This window comes from Cibotium barometz, chromosome 2, assembly GCF_041138505.1.
Source record: "Cibotium barometz isolate CiBa-2024 chromosome 2, ASM4113850v1, whole genome shotgun sequence".
NCBI lineage: Eukaryota > Viridiplantae > Streptophyta > Polypodiopsida > Cyatheales > Cibotiaceae > Cibotium > Cibotium barometz.
In genome coordinates this window covers 36,240,085-36,253,487 of record NC_141047.1, presented here as the reverse complement: position 1 = coordinate 36,253,487, position 13,403 = coordinate 36,240,085, and the positions used below count along the sequence as shown (strand labels likewise).

Below are 13,403 nucleotides of genomic sequence, written 5' to 3'. Positions count from 1 at the left end.
GTTATTGGAATGGAAGCTACCTTCTCTTTTCCACGAATGATTATGATAAGGAAAAGCCCTTGGTATGAAGTCTTTGGGTGTTTCTTCATTTGTGCTTTTATAGTGTCTTTCCTCCTCTTCTAGCCCATATACCCATTCTGTGCTTAAAATGAAGATGGTAGGGTTATCTAAATAAGTCCTTCACTAGAGGAGGTCCCTATTTCTTCCTTAGTCTCACTTGTCTTAAGCTCTAATGTTAGGTTCCATATCTCACCATCTAGTGGGTTCTAACAATGGGCTTCAGCTGACAACATGAGTTTTTTTTTGTGAGATAAACACGAGAGAGAGAGAGAGAGAGAGAGAGAGAGAGAGAGAGAGAGAGAGAGAGAGAGAGAGAGAGAGAAGTGGGTGAAGAGGCTAAAGGAGAGGCTAATGGTAGAACATAGGGCTTGAGAGGCTAGGCTATGAAGAGGAGGGAGGCTTACAAGAGGAGGATTAGTTTAGGGTCATAGGTAGGGTTATACTTGAAAGGTTGAGGGGTTTGGGCAAGTTAGAGAGTGTAATGGGTAAAAGAATCACTTCAAAAGGGGTTTGGTGAAGTGAGTAAGGGTGGAAGAAGCATTTCAAAGGAGTAGGAGGTTTATTTGGTGGAATTGCCACTCTCACGTACTAGTACTTATATCAATTTGCACAATTCAAGGAAGGTAGGTATTAGGACATGCTTCTTTTTGCCACTATCATGTACTAGTACTTATATCAATTTGCACAATTCAAGGAAGGTAGGTATTAGGACATGCTTTTTTTTGCCCAAAATTTTATGAAAAAAAGAAATGCTATTTTTTTCATCAATAAGGTTCAAGGGTGTTGCTTTCCATATGCAAGGTTTGCACTTCATTTTCTTTTAAGTAGGGTCCACTAGGAGAGTGTGTGCGTCTGTGTGTGTGTGTGTGTGTGTGTGTGAGAGAGAGAGAGAGAGAGAGAGAGAGAGAGAGAGAGAGAGAGAGAGATCATATCTAAAGAAGTTGGGGAAAAAACCAAATGGTAGCAAGGTAACTCAAGAAAGAAAGTGGCAGTAGCTCAATTTTATAGATTGAAGTAACCTATATTATTTGTAATGTATAGATTCAAGTAACATCAAGAAAGAAAGTGGTAGTGGCTAAAGGATAACACACTTAGATTGAAGTAGCCTATATTGTTTGTAAAGTATGGTGTACAAGGATATACGAAAGGAATAAAATTTTAAGGGCCAAATTGGTGGAAACTTTATTGAGGCACTTGCACATGTATACATGCATATATATGTACATGAATAATATATGTCATACACTACATGTGAAATATGGGGATTAATTCATTTCTCAATAAAGGACATTAGGTTTCACAAAATTTAGAGAGTTGTCTTGATAACTTAAAGTGGTATCTTAAAACTCTTTATGGTGGAGGGATAAGGACAATGAGTAATAAATATACAAATCTAACATAAGTTGTTTAACTTACAAGACATGTATTAACATGATCTACTTGTTATAAAGATTGCTCCCTCATCAAAAGATATAATATGTACTCAAAAATCCCACTTATAAGACATGTATTAACATGATCTACTTGTTATAAAGATTGCTCCCTCATCAAAAGATATAATATGTACTCAAAATCCCACACTTGTGAATTCGAAAACAAGCATAAGCTATAAAAAAACAGAGTGCATTTGCAAGCGAGAATAAAAGAATCATGTTGCACCGCCTTTATTTCTTCATCGAAATTATATTTTTAAATCATCGAAAAAAAGTCAAAAGTTATTTGAATGATAAGGGTTTGTAACTTTATTCATTACTTTATAGTAAATAAAGTTTGCATTTTTTAATTTTAAAGTCATGACCATTTTATGACTTTTTTTGCTTGATATTTAAACATGCGCAAGTGATGGTGATCCAAAACCAATAGGGATTTCCCTATATATTCATCTTAAATTGCACATGCTTTAAATAGTACAATTAAAACTCCATACTTGTAGCTTGTAAGAATGCATAGAGTCCTTTTGATAAAGAACAATTTTTAAAACCTTCATTTTCTATACATACTTATATAACCAAACAATTCACCTCTTTAGTATTAAAATCATGTGAAATTGTTATGCCAAGCCTAGATGTTTTGGCTAATCATTTTCCTTCTTTGATGATAGTATAATGCTATCATATTAATGACTTTCGAGTTCCTAATTAAAGCATGATGGTTGGATGTATATTTAAAAGGAAAGACAAATTAACCATGTTTTCTATAATACACATGCACTTTTATTTTCTTGAAATCACCCAAATTAGTTTACACTTGATTTCACATTGATTATTATATGAATGAATAGTGTTTTAAAAATGAACAATAGAATGGTTCTATTAAGGTATGGATAAGAATGCTGTTGGTCCACAAAATATCCAATAGTTCTCGTAGTTCATATTCACTTATGTTGCAAGTTGCAAGTTAAAATTTGCAAAGAGAAGCATGCCAAAAGTAATGCATATGAGGTCCATACACTTAAGAAAAAATGCATTTGAAGTCCATGGACTTAAGCAAACATGCACTATAGTATAGGTGATTTTTTAATGGCTTTATATGAGGATGATTTGGATGGAGGCGCACATGCTTAGTTAAGGAAAAAAATAAAAAAATTGTGATTGATATTTTACAAAGAAAGGGGGATAAAGGTAGGCAAGCGAGAAAAATATGGAAAGGAGCAAGAAAAAATTGGTGAAGGTGGGATAATGATGTGTGTACGTAAGCAAGTTTTCCATTAGACATGTGCGCACCAAAGAATATATCACAAATGTTGAGACAACACAACAAAGCATGACAAGTTCATTTCAAATTCAATACTCAAAAAGTTTATGGCATTAAATAATTAAAAAAAGGTTTCATATGCATGTCATTTTTAAACATCCATTACCTTGAGTGCTTAAAGCCTTTACATAATGTCTTCAGTGCTTAAAGCCTTTACATAATGCCTTGAATGCTTAAACCTTTTAAAAATGTGAAAATGGAAGAACTTACCAACTATGCAAAAATAATAAACTGTTTAGAATCATTTGATGAGAGTGAAAGCCATCATATCCTTCATCCTTAAGTAGAGATTATAAGGCAAAAATTGATGGAGAATTTTGGAATCAAGGCATAAGCGCACCCACGTTGATTATCATTAAGGTCTTGAAAGTAAATTGAAAAGCCATGTAGAAATCAAGTAAGTAATTGTAAAATGCTATCAAAACGAGTGAGTTACTATGAGTAAATGCATACAAGGTGTGGATCTATTTATATTGTGAGGGTTAGAGTAGGTAATGCAAAACAAAATCCTATGTGTTAAGCTTGCCAACCACACCAATGTGGACTAATTTGTGTTCTTTCTCTCCGAGTTACAACTAGTTTTTATTTAGAGCATGTGTGGAAACTGGGCCCTAGGAAGTGAGTTAGTAGCCACGTTCCACGCAAATGTTTTATACTTGTAGCAGGACTAATATCTCCAAAATCCAAGTTCTCCTCAGGGAGTGAGTTAGGAGCCACGTTCTCCACGCAAATGTTTTATACTTGTAGCCGGACTAACATGTCCAAAATCCGAGTTCTCCTATAGTCAAAGTATTTTTCCTAGTCAAAAGTCTTTTGAGAAAGGCTTGGAGGACATTGTATGGTCAAATCAATCATCACTTTATATTCTCCATGAAGAATCTTTGGTTTTCCCCCTTTGTGTTGTTTTGGCTTTTTGAAATAAATGGAAGACTTTAACAAAGCATCTTAATTTCTCCTTAAAACTAATAATTCATGAAAAATTTGGATCAGGTGTAAAGAGTCTTACGGTCGCGGTGTAAGTACGCCCTATGAGATAGGGCAGGTGCAAATTGTGGGCGTAGACGGAGGGAAATCTCTCGTTTTGCCCTATGAGATAGGGAAGGTGCAAATTGTGGGCGTAGACGGAGGAAAATCTCTCGTTTTGCTGTTAGATTGGCAGAATCCAGCTCGCAGTTGGGCTCTGACTTGGGTGGATCTCGGAGTTGCGAGCATATATTGGACGGTGGACGCCCCAGATTGGGCGGATTTGAGGAAGCTTCGGCGGATTTTGGCGCACGGGCAGCCACGTTTGCTGGCTTTGAAGCTGCGGGCGCCCCGGGGCGCTCGAATTGGGTGGATCTGGCGAGAATTGGGTAGTCCGCGCTAATTGGGCGCTCAGAAGGATGGCGGTTCATCAGCTCTGGAGGTTTCCAAGGGGTGAAGAGGACCTGGCAGCGATGAGAGGAGAGAGAACAACGATCGAAACAGCGCCGGGTCTGCAGCAGTTGAACAATGAAGAGTTTGCCCACCTGCAGGACCTGATAAGGCGCCACCACACGCACCCTATAACCCAAAACCAGTGCCGTTCCATGGTGGTGCAGCGCATCCGGGCGCCCGTGCAGGTGGTCTGGTCAGTGGTGCGCCGCTTCGACAACCCACAAGCCTACAAGCACTTCATCAGCAGCTGCTTCATGAGCGGAGACGGCCAAGTGGGCAGCACCCGAGAGGTAAGAGTGGTCTCTGGCCTCCCTGCAGCTTCCAGCACTGAAAGGCTTGAAACTCTAGATGAAGAAAGACATGTATTTAGCTTTAAAATTGTTGGGGGCCAACACCGCCTCAGAAACTACCAGTCTATCACCACCCTTCATGAGGTCCAGATGGGGGGCATGCCTGCCACCATGGTCATTGAATCCTATGTTGTTGATGTACCTGATGGGAATACTAGAGATGAAACTAGGGTCTTTGCAGACACCATTGTCAAGTCCAACCTCCAGTCCCTTGCCCGGACCTCAGAGCACCTTGTGTCACCCTCTTAATGGTATACGACACCCATCCGAGAGCCAGAAGCCCGCCTCTTTACTGATGTTGGTTTGCCGCAATGCCATGGCAGTAAGCCTCCTCATTTTGTAAGCTTTAGTGATTTTGTGAGTGCGTGGAGTTGAGTTTTACAACTGCAGAGATGATAGGACCCACCAGAGCACACTCTATGGAGGTGATGTGAGTGATGGAAACCTTATGTGGCTCATACTCAGTCATCTGCTGCTGTTTCGATACGGACTTCATATTACTGGCATTCCACTATGACATCCATCTATCACAGAAGTTTTGTGATGTTTTGCCCCACTGGTTATGGGTTGGGTCTTGGCTTGCATCAATGGCAGCTGCGGATATCAGCACAGGTATTTAAGTGCTCAAACAAGTTGTTTGGGGGACCACTGCGTGTCTACGCTTCTCCTAAGAATTGCTGAACATAGCTATTTATGGCTTTAACAGTTGTGTCTCAGTATGTAAACTAGGTGACTCTTTTTATTTGTCACAGTATGTGTATTAGCTAACATAAACTATCTGTGGGGCTGTGTATATGTGTATTGTGTGGATTTGTATTAGCTAACATAAACTATCTGTGGGGCTGTGTATATGTGTATTGTGTGGATTTGTTTCTCTCTTTGCTTCTGTTAAAGATAAAAAATTGCAGTGTAACTCATTAGTGTTTAAGATGGAGCCTGTGTCTGTCTGTCTTTACATGTTTTTTGGTTATCACCTTTATTGATTGCAGTCTGATGTGCAGGGTGCGTGTGCTTGTGTTGGCGCATTGTGTGTGCACAGAATTAGACCAGAAATTTGATTGATCACAACCATGCTAGCATGTAGATTCTGTTTATGCTGTTATTCACAGGATGGCTTGAATTGTTCCCAAACTTGCATGTGTGCATAGCTCAACTCTCTATTTTAACCATTTGTGAAAGTGGCTCTATGTTGCTTCAACCTATCCTTTTTTCGATCGAAGCACATCATTGGGTCAAGTGGGCATACATGGGTATACATGCACACATAGATGACAAGTTATGGAAGCATTGGAATGGAGGAGACACCTGTATATGTGAAAACTATGTTTGCTTTTAAATATATAGGTTTATGTAAATGTTTAATGAACTTATGAAAGGTAGTGGTGATTGAATTTGCATTGGAGCATGCCTTTTAGTCTGATCCATCATGTGCCATGGTCAACTCTTTGTATCAAGGCATGTGTTTGAAGTTGTGCATAAGGTTTTGCCAGATGTTTCCAAGACCATAATGCTAATCCCTATTGCTCTCATCTTGTCCAATGTGCAAATAGGCTGTCACTTGCATTGAGCTCCATTTGGAAGACTGTGGAGTAGTAGGTCAAGCCATTGTTGCTTAAAGAGTACTTATTCTCTTGTCCTCTGCGGGTATGCAATAAGTGCAAAGACGTCATAATTTCATTCTTAAGTTTTTTGATTAATCAACTGCTAATAGAGATGCAAATGTTTCTGTAATCTTGAGCTGTGATGTCTTTTATCATCTTGTATATTTTTATGTGCGCTAATGTAGGGATATGCGTAATTGACGAAAATGTATCAAACTTGATGAAGTTATCCAAAAATCATGCTTTTTCTTGAAGCTCTTAGAATATATCAACCTTATATAGTGTAAAAAATTGCAATGAGGGCAAATTGATCCTTGTTGGTTCCTATCAAGTGGGTGTCTCAAGAGACAGAGGGGGGTAAATGCATGGGCAATTGAGCCAGTGAGGGGGCTCTTGTACATCCTATGGACATGGAAGTCACATTTCATCCATAGGCCTCTCCTAGTACTAACAATGATTCTAACTAGATATATAGATGCACATCGGGCAATGTACCAAAATTTGGAATGTTTAATGCAACTAGGTCATTAGATGTATTGTTTCTTGACGTCTATCCAAATTTGGAAGCAAGATTTTGACAAAGGAGAGCATTCCATTTCATGGTTATTAGAGGCACAATGAAGTGCTTGGAGTTAAGTATGGTGGTGTTCAAGAACAAGCAAAGCATTGACATATAACCATGCAAGTATTGTAGTTATTTGACTAGCTAATAGGATTTCTATTAATATGTAGCTAACATAAAGATATCATTTAAAAAAAAAATTCTTTTTAAATACAAATCCGTGACTTTTTTTTTCCTCAACTCAACTTGACTTCCCATTTGGTATAGGCTTTTTACTTTTAGTCTAGACTATTTCTAACTTCTTTCAAATAAGTCAACCTTTTCCTTTAAGAACTAGATTGTAAAGAAATTATGAGGTTCCTTGGTATCTTCTTTCAAATATGTCCTTCCTCCTATGAGATAGGTCAACCCTTGTCCTTGCGCATTAGTTTGTAAAGAAGTTATGAAGTTACGAGAGTGCACGTGCGTGTGTGTGTTGTGTGTGCGCGCTCATGTGCGTGCATGCGTGTGTGTGTGTGCATGTGTGTGAGAGAGAGAGGGCGGGAGATAGGCAGGGAGAGAGAGACTTACAATTTAGCACTTAATGGCACACACACACTAGAACTTTAATGGTGAAAATATTGGTAAGCTCCAAGAATCACAATAATGGCATGACAAGACAATGATAGGACTTGGAAAATGACAAGCTCACTACTAGCATTTTAATGACAAAAAGTGTCTCAATCTCCTATGATTGGAATGACAAAGGGTGCTCTCTTTCTAGCTCCAACAAGTGAAATTACTATGAACTAAGGAAAGAATGAGTGACGTTGCTCATTTCTCTTGCATGCCTTCAGTGAGAGAATAGATTTTGCTAGACCATGTGCACACTTCTGCTTTAGATACACACCTTAGTCCAAACATATGCACCATATCCCTTTCTTAAGGCTCAAATGAGAAATGCATAGACAGCGAGGACTTGCAAGCGGTAGCATGTATGGGTGTGAGTGTTGTGTTGTACTTTCTAATTCCAACCAATTCAAAAAACTAGAGAAAAATGCATAGAATTGAGATAATAAGCTGTGTATGATATATCTTTGTCTCAATCTAAGGTAACAATTGGTTCCCCAATTAGAAAATTTGAGTGATGATGCTTCTCTCAAGAAGTATTATTATGTAGAAGTGGCCCTTGCTACAATTATCTTGCTTTTTGTGTACATTCCTTAATAGTGTCTCTAGACTTAATAATATGATTAAGCATAATTTCCAATTAACAAAAAATGGCATGTCTTCAAATGTGACACATTTACGTGTCGGCTTCCATTTCCAACCCATTTCCAACAAACCCGAATAATCAAGACAAAGCTTGGCTATGCGTTTGCCTTTTCTATTGATCAAGTATTATGTCAGATTTGTCATCCTCTCTTCTTGACAAGCCCTCAAGCTGAATGACTTCTCTTGAGAAATTGAGATTCCGCATCATGCAAGCTAGATTTTAATCCATCTACATGAAATACGCGATGAATCATGATCTCATCACATAATTTCCATTGCTATGCAATTTCTCCCATTTTCTACATAATTTGATAGGTCCACTATAACTTGGGGATAACTTGTAATGTTTCCTAGAGTGAACTACTTTTGAATGCTTAGGAAATCAGAGATAACCCCAACCAGCTAACTTGGTAATGATTCTTAGTGTGAATTAGTTGTCAATCCTTAAGAAATTAGAGATAAACCTAATTACCCTCAAAATTTTGAAGTATGCTTTTTAGATTAAAGCAGATATAAGTGCAATATGTATTCCCACTCATGTTCCTTTAGGGAAACATATGCTTGTAGCATATCCTCATGTGATCTATTAGGCCATCAGATTTTGGATGATGTGAGCTATGCTAAAAATAAAGGTAGTTTCCAGTTTAGCTTTGGAAAATTTCACCAAATTGAAAGCTTTTGAAATAAGTAGAATTTGTATAAGACTTGCCAATTTTGCTCACTTATCAAACACAACCCAAATAGCATCATGCCTATTTTGAGTTCGCTATTGTGTAGTCACAAAATCCATCAATAGACTATCCCACATTTTTCTGGAATGCCTAAAGGGTTAACCAACCCAACCACTTTTTAGACCTCTTGGTTTTATCCACTTGGCATTGCTTATATTTTTGGACATAGTCCTCAGCATCCACCTTGATCTTAGGCTAATAAGATTTTTATCTCACAAGATCTAAGGTACGTTGTATGGATTAACGAGCTATATTCACACAACTTCCCTTATAGCATGGGTTTTCACCACCATATTGGGTACATTTGACCACTATATCTACCACTAAGAAAGATCTAGCTAACATCCCTCATGCTTGAGTTTTGTAATTGTCCTCAATTAAGTGTTTTCTTATATGAGTGGATGAGGTCTGGACAAGTGCAGGCATCCATCGAGTATATTCTATAGGATGCTGGTCCTTGAAGGTCAAAAGATACATGGTATAAGTGTTTTCCATGCCTGTGGTGGCAGTGTGTTGATGATTAATGATTGTGTTAGGTTCAATTCTTTTCGTGATCAATAATTGGAGGTGGCTTTCCATAAGTAGGATGTGAAGGAGATGTGAAGGAAGTGGTCCTCTATTTGAATTAGTATAAGTGTTTCCCATGTGTGTGGTACTGTGTTGATGATTAATGATTATGTCAGGTTCAATTATTTTCTTGTTGTGATCAATAATTGGAGGTGGCCTTTCATAAGTAGGATGTGAAGGAAGTGGTCCTCTAACTGATCTCAACAAAGTAACATGGACAGAATTATGAATGTGCCATTGTGATGGCATATCTAATTGATATACAAGATCATTAATCTTTTTACTGACACTAAATGGTCCATAAAACCTTGGTGCCAATTTTAGTATTGGATTCTTCTCAACACTCTTGAGGCGTCTCTTTTTAATTCTTAAGAGAACATAATCACCTTCAAATCTTTTTGAAGTGGATAGAGATTTAGACATAAGTCCAAATCTTCAACCAACGGGTTGATGATTGAGATTAAGATAAAGTCCAAATCTCTTGCCAAAGAGATTTAAACACAAGTGCAATTCTTTAAACCAAAGAGATTTGGACACGTCTAAATCTTAGTCCTCAACTAATTGGCTAGAGATTTAGACTTGTGACTAAATCTCAATGTAAATCAGTATAAGATTTGGACATAAGTCCAAAAAACTAGCCATTCAATTGAGGATTGAGTTTTAAACATATATACATATGTACACACATAGACACATACACACACACACACACACACACACACACACACACACACACACACACACACACACACACACACACACACACACACACACAAATGTGTGTGTGTGTGTGTGTGTGTATACAACACACATACATGTGATAATTTATTCAAGTATCTTAAAATTAAAACTAACATAATTTTTTTAAATTAAATCTTCTATCTAAAAATATACACATATTATCATTATATATTCATAATTAATTAATTAATTAATTAATAAGCATAATTTATCCCCAAGGAGAAGCTAGATTGAAAAAAAGGGTTATATACTATTGCTAAAGTCAAGGGGGCGCGGACCATGGGGTGTCTCTTGAGGCGACAAAAAGAGAGGAAATGACCTAAATTTTGGTGTTTGATTACTCAAATAGTACTAGCAATTTTGACATTTTCTTACCCAAATGTGATTAGCCATTTTGGCCCTCAATGTCTAAGGGAAGATTTGGAGTCAAAATCTCTAGGAATTTGAGGGATTTATACTCAATGCCTATATATTTGGACTCAAGTCCAAAACTCCCCTTCAATGCTGCCTAGAGATTTGGTTGAAGTTCAAATCTCTAGGCATTATGCCTATATATTTGGACTCAAGTCCAAATGTCCCCTTAAAGCCTAGACATTTGGACTCAAGTCCAAATGTCCCCTTAAAGCCTAGAGATTTGAACTTAAGTCTAAATTTCCCCTTAAGGCCTAGAGATTTGGACTTGAGTCCAAATCTCCCCTTAATACTGAGAGATTCTAAATCTCCATCAATCCCTAAATCTGGCATTTGAAATATCACTTAATAATTTGAAAATACCTAGAGATTTTAACTCAAGTACAAATCTCAATGCATTTAGAATTAAGTCCAAATCCTTATCAATGTGTATACACAAGAATATTAAAAATGAGAAATTGTTAATTTCTCATTTCCTATTAGTCGAGTTGTGTATACACTATCTTTCTAATAAGTTACATGGTTCTTGTAAATGAGAAGGTTTAAGTACTCGTATTTCCTATTAGTTGAGTTGTGTGTATACTATTTTTCTAATAAGTTACACGATTTTTGATATTGAAGGTCGCAAACATGTCTAAGAGAATCAGTAATTTAACATAAGCAATATTGATAGGCCTTCAACAAACATGTATCAAACAATCGTTGATTAAACACACAAGTGAGTGAATTTTTTTAATGAAGTTCATGATACTGATTCTTGGGATTAATACTTGGAATTTTATAATAAAGAAGAAAAATGAATGGTGGAGAACATCTAGCTTTTTATGCTCAAGCCTAACATTTCCACCTATAAAGGTGTCGGGTAGTAAGAAGTTTCGTGAGAGCAAGGTGTGCCGTGTGTTTATGTGAATGTGGGAAAAGATAAAGCTTTTTTTCTTGACCCAGTTTGTTATGATGACACATGAATGAAGGCATGATAGTATGATAGAAATGGGGTGGGATGTGGATGAGGAGGGTGAGGAAGCATCAATCAAGCACATAACTAATGATTATGCTAAGGTGAAGGTAAAGCTCAAGCTAGATGTTTTTGTAAAAGAATCACAAAAACCACCAAAGAAACCAAAGATAAGAGGTCAAGGGACATCTTCTGTGCTAAAGGAGGATATGGGACAAACACATCAATGCTAATTTCTGTTTCTAATACTGTGTTGTTTATTGACTTCAAATAAATAAAGAAGAAACTATCTTCTAAGAGTAGTGCCAGACGATCAAGCTTAGTGGAGTATGAAAAAAATTATATTGTTAGATCACGAGCATAATTCTAGATGCCTAGAAATAATTAACTTCCAAGCACTCTCACAATGTGAATAGAAAGATAAACATAGGACACATTAAGAAGCTAGCTTTGAATTTTGTCATTAACTTCACTCACCATCTTCTTCTTATGCAGATCAAATGCCATTTCATAAAGTTGATGTGGCAAAAACATATACCCTTTAATATTGGATACTTTTCATCCACAACACTCTATCTATGTTGCAAAGGTGTTCATTATCAACCCAAATCCAAGCATGGAGCAAAGAAAAAGTTACTACATGACTAGGGCTTCATCAGCAATCCAAATCCACCCATGGTGTAAAGAAAAAGTTACTACATGACTAGGACTTCTAGGATTCTAGTAAATTGTTAGAAATATCAAAGATGGCAAATTTGGAATCACAAACAATTGTCATACATAGATGTTCTAAAACAATAGGTCAGGGATCAATGTATAGCTTTTGATCAACCACTAAGAGCATAACAAGGCATAACAAAAGGAAGTCCACAAATGAGCACAATGAGACATAAGTCCAATACTTTTTCTTGTCTATTAATAATCAATATAGAGATTTTGGGAGTCACGGGTTGAATCACCTTTAATGGGACTAAGATTTGGACTTAAGTCCAAATCTCTAGACATCGAGGGAGATTTGAACTCAAGTTCAGTCTCCCTCAATGCCTAGAAATTATGACTTCTTGAGTCCAACACTTGAAGGATTGAGGAAGAATTAGACCTAAGTCCAACCCTTCCTCAATGCCTAGAGATTTGTACTTGAGTGTAAATCTCCCATAATTCCTAGAGATTATGACTTCAGCTCACTCTTGAGGGATTTGGACTCAAGTCTAAATTTTTATCAACTTAAGTACAACTCTATACACAATAAGGGAGGTTTATCAAGTACAACTCTATACACAATAAGGGAGGTTTATCAAGTCCAAATACCCATCAATGCCTATGGATTTAGTCTTGATTCCAAATCTCTTGAGGGAAGTTATTAAGACCAAATATCCCATCAATGCCTATGGATTTAGCTTTGATTCTAAATCTCTTGAGGGAGGTTTATCAAGTCCAAATATCCCATCAATGTGTATGGATTTAGTCTGTATTCCAAATCTCTTTTACATGATATTCTTCCTTGATCCAATGGAGGAGAGATTTGGACTCTCTAGGCATCAAGGCAAACTTGGCCTTCAAGTCAAATCTCAAGTCAAATTGGCATGAATGCCTAGAGATTTGGAGAACTTAAATTTTTTGAGACAAGTACAATGTAATGGTGCTTTCCACCTGTATGTTCTCAAGTAGAGCGTGGATGAAAATCTAGATAGACTCTAGATGGAGGAAGTACTAAGTGTGGAGGGTTTGGATACTCATAAGCATTTTTGAGACAAGTACAATGTAATGGTGCTTTCCACCTGTATGTTCTCAAGTAGAGCATGGATGAAAATCTAGATAGACTCTAGATGGAGGAAGTACTAAGTGTGGAGGGTTTGGATACTCATAAGCATTGGATGCCTTAGCTTGTGATAATTGTGTCCATATATAGTGCTGCAGATGGTGTGGTAAACGCATATACAACATGGATGGTTATGTGGTATAGAGGTGGTCGCCACCCGTGTATCAAGAACATGGCCAAAC

The 13,403-nt window shown here is 37.3% G+C and overlaps 1 pseudogene across 1 annotated transcript; it reads left to right on the top strand.

Moving 5' to 3' along the window:
- Window positions 1–3,854: 3,854 nt before the first annotated feature.
- LOC147641003 (abscisic acid receptor PYL12 pseudogene) lies at window positions 3,855–5,496 on the top strand (annotated as a pseudogene). The gene has a single exon (XR_015268710.1). The product of XR_015268710.1 is annotated as an abscisic acid receptor PYL12 pseudogene (transcript).
- The last annotated feature ends 7,907 nt before the right edge of the window (window positions 5,497–13,403 follow it).